The sequence below is a fragment of the Amblyomma mixtum genome, chromosome 6 (assembly GCF_055824585.1).
Source record: "Amblyomma mixtum isolate Tamu chromosome 6, ASM5582458v1, whole genome shotgun sequence".
NCBI lineage: Eukaryota > Metazoa > Arthropoda > Arachnida > Ixodida > Ixodidae > Amblyomma > Amblyomma mixtum.
In genome coordinates this window covers 76,494,374-76,497,397 of record NC_143017.1, presented here as the reverse complement: position 1 = coordinate 76,497,397, position 3,024 = coordinate 76,494,374, and the positions used below count along the sequence as shown (strand labels likewise).

The 3,024-nt window shown below is 49.5% G+C and overlaps 1 pseudogene; it reads left to right on the top strand.

The window, feature by feature from the left end:
- The first annotated feature begins 2,139 nt into the window (after positions 1 to 2,139).
- On the top strand, positions 2,140 to 2,706 carry LOC149339434 (cullin-3-A pseudogene; annotated as a pseudogene).
- Positions 2,707 to 3,024: the final 318 nt, after the last annotated feature.

Here is a 3,024-nt window from a genome sequence, read left to right as displayed (position 1 = left end):
TCCCTGGACCACCGCACGGTCCCACTCTACGTCGTAACGTTCATGCGGTGTTTGTCCATGACGTCGGCACCCCGAAGCACCGCAGCAAGCTGCGATGGCGGGTCCGGAGACGAGAGCACAACCTCCCAGTCCTCCCAACTTGGGCTAGGACAACAAATACTAACATAAACTTCTAGCTCTATAGAAAAAAAAAAAAAACGATTGGTCACATCGCTAATATGCAGCCAAGTTTCACGACTATGCCTCCTATTAAAACATACTACATGGTACGCGCTGATCATATCTATGAATTCCGCTTACTGCAGGTTATGTATTTTTTTATATGTGGCACTAAAACTTTCGATCTTTGGGCTATAGGAATAAAGATTTAAAAATCCGGAACATTGATGTATGAGAAATACCTGACTTCAGAACAAACTTTAAACTACAATCATTGACTAATAATAGATAATAAACAAATATAAACTCAGCTGATTTCAGTTCAAAGCAGCTGAGGACTCATTTCATGCAAATGTATCCGTGCAATATACGGTGACAAGAGAGAAACAGAAGGACGGAAAGGCAGGGAGGATACGGTGGCAAGAGTTTTCTTTTGTGCCTTATGTGCTCCTGCTATATCCCGTTGCTCAGTGCATGTCATGTTAGAGATGAAACTTCTAAGTGTTGCTGTCTTAATTTATGTATTTGCTATAGTGTAAATATTGATACTCTTTATCTATTGTCTATGTGTTGTTTCTTTTTCTTCACTGTAGCGATGAAGCGATTGTATATGACTATTTTTTTACCTTGCTGTATGATGGATGGATGGATGGAAAAACTTTATTTTCGTCAGAGAGCATGTGTGGACGATTCCGTGTTAGATGGCCATCAACCCGTGGCTGACGGCGACCTGGGTGGCCCACTCCACGGCCCTGGTCTGGACGACCGGGTCTGAGCTGGCCAACACGGCCTCACACTGCTCGAGGGAAGGATCACGCATAATGTCCGCCGGTGGCGGTGCTATCATACAGCTCCATAATACGTGGTCATAGGTTGCCAATTCGTGACACCATTTGCACTCCGGCTGAATGTCCGGGTAGATTTTGCTCAACACGTATGGGTTGAAGAAACATCTAGTCTGCAATCGTCGCCAGACGCATTCCTGCGCCTTCACCAATTGCTTGTCCGGGGGTGGGTAAATCCTCCGCTCAAGTCTGAAATGATGTCATGAAAGGATACCAGCCCATCTCTCGTGGACCTTCCCGGGACGTCCGGCTCACCTACTCGGCTGACGAAACCTCGAGCATTCATGTGAGCCGTCTCGTTCCCAGGGTTCCCAGAGTGTGCAGGTACCCAGACAATTTCCGCCTCCGTAATCCCTCGCTCCGTGGCCCGATTCAGCAACCGCGCCGCTGTGACAGATATTCTGCCCCTCGCCAAATTTCGGATGGCTGTTTTTGAATCGCTGAAGATCAGGTCAGCATTACCACTAGTCATAGCTAGTGCTATCGCCGCTTCCTCTGCAGTTTCTGGGGAGCGGGTTTTGACTGATCCAGAGGCGATCAAGCGTCCCCGCCCGTCCACCACCGCAATTGCAAATGCATCCTTGTCCTTATACTCGGCGACATCTACATAGACTGCCCCGTTGTACTTCCCGTACTTAGCATGTAAAGCTTTGGCTCTTGCCTTCCTGCGGTCCTCGTGATGTATTGGATGCATGTTCTTGGGCAAAGGTTTTATGTACAAGCCCTTGTGCATTTCCCGCCTCATCTGAATTTTCGTGTCACCGGCTGGAACGTCAACTCCAATGCCGATCCTTTCCAATATGTCCCTTCCTGCTTTTGTTTTTGAAAGCCTACCGAGCTGCATAACCAAGTGCGCCTCCCGTAGTATGATGCTGTATGATGAAGCGATGGTAATCTATCTTTGATGTTAGATTTGTGCGAAGGTTTCAACATAGTTTTCTAGTGTCTGCTACTGTCATGTTATGGTTCCCTGTGCCTTTTTAAGAGTTTAAAGATTGGACCTGCATATGCGCGTGCTGACAACGGGCTTCTGGCCTTTCCCTGCGGTCATATAGTAAAGCAACACACCCGCAGCTCCCAGTGACGCTTATGAGACGTTCCAGAGTTTCTACTTGGCCAAGCACTCAGGCTGCTGATGCTACAGCCGCAGCTGGGCTGGGCGGACCTGTGTGTTGTTCTCTGCGGGCAGGACCAACCGTCCACAACGTCAGCGCCCTCCGTGGTTGTCAGCGGTCCGCGGACATACATCGCCGTGGTGTCGACGTACCAAATGTGCGCGCTGATGCTTTTCAACAATCGCAACAGGATCCCGTACGAAGACATTGCCTCCGAGGCGTCCATACCCGAGAAGGACCTGGTGCGCGCCCTTCTGTCGTCAGCAGGCAAGGCCACTGAGAGGATCCTCAACAAGGAACCTGAGACAGGTGACATCGAGCCTGGCCACGCGTTCTCAGTGAATGAATCCTTCAGTTCTGAAGAGCGCAAGGTAAAGATCCAGCCGACCGCTACCAACAAAGAGAGGAGCCCGAAAGATCACGAGAGTGTGGTGGCCAAAGTGGACGAGGAGGGAAGGTTTGAGGTGGAGGCCGCCATAGTGAGAATAATGAAGAAGCTACTACAGTTGTCACACGACGAGCTCGTCACCAAGCTCATCAACCTGCTGCGTGCGCAGTACACCCCTAGCTCCGAGGCCATTAGGTAAAGGATCGACGCCCTCATAGATTGGGAGTACCTGGAGAGGGCTTCCGAAGGCGGAGAAGTGTACGAGGCGGTACCCAAAAGAAACCGGACTAAATTTTTTGGTCGGCAAAGCTTCTGTGGTACCGCGTTTTGCCACTAGGAGCGCATAGAACGATTATTCCAGAGTCAGTAAGCCGAGTGCCGTCGTTGAAGGAGGTCAGACTAGTTTAGGCAGAGTTTTAGAGTGACGACTGTTTTGTGTGAACGTCGTTTTTGGAATGGCTCATTTTCGTGAACAGCGTGCACCGGTCAAATTCTCATTTTTTTCTCAGAAAAAGTT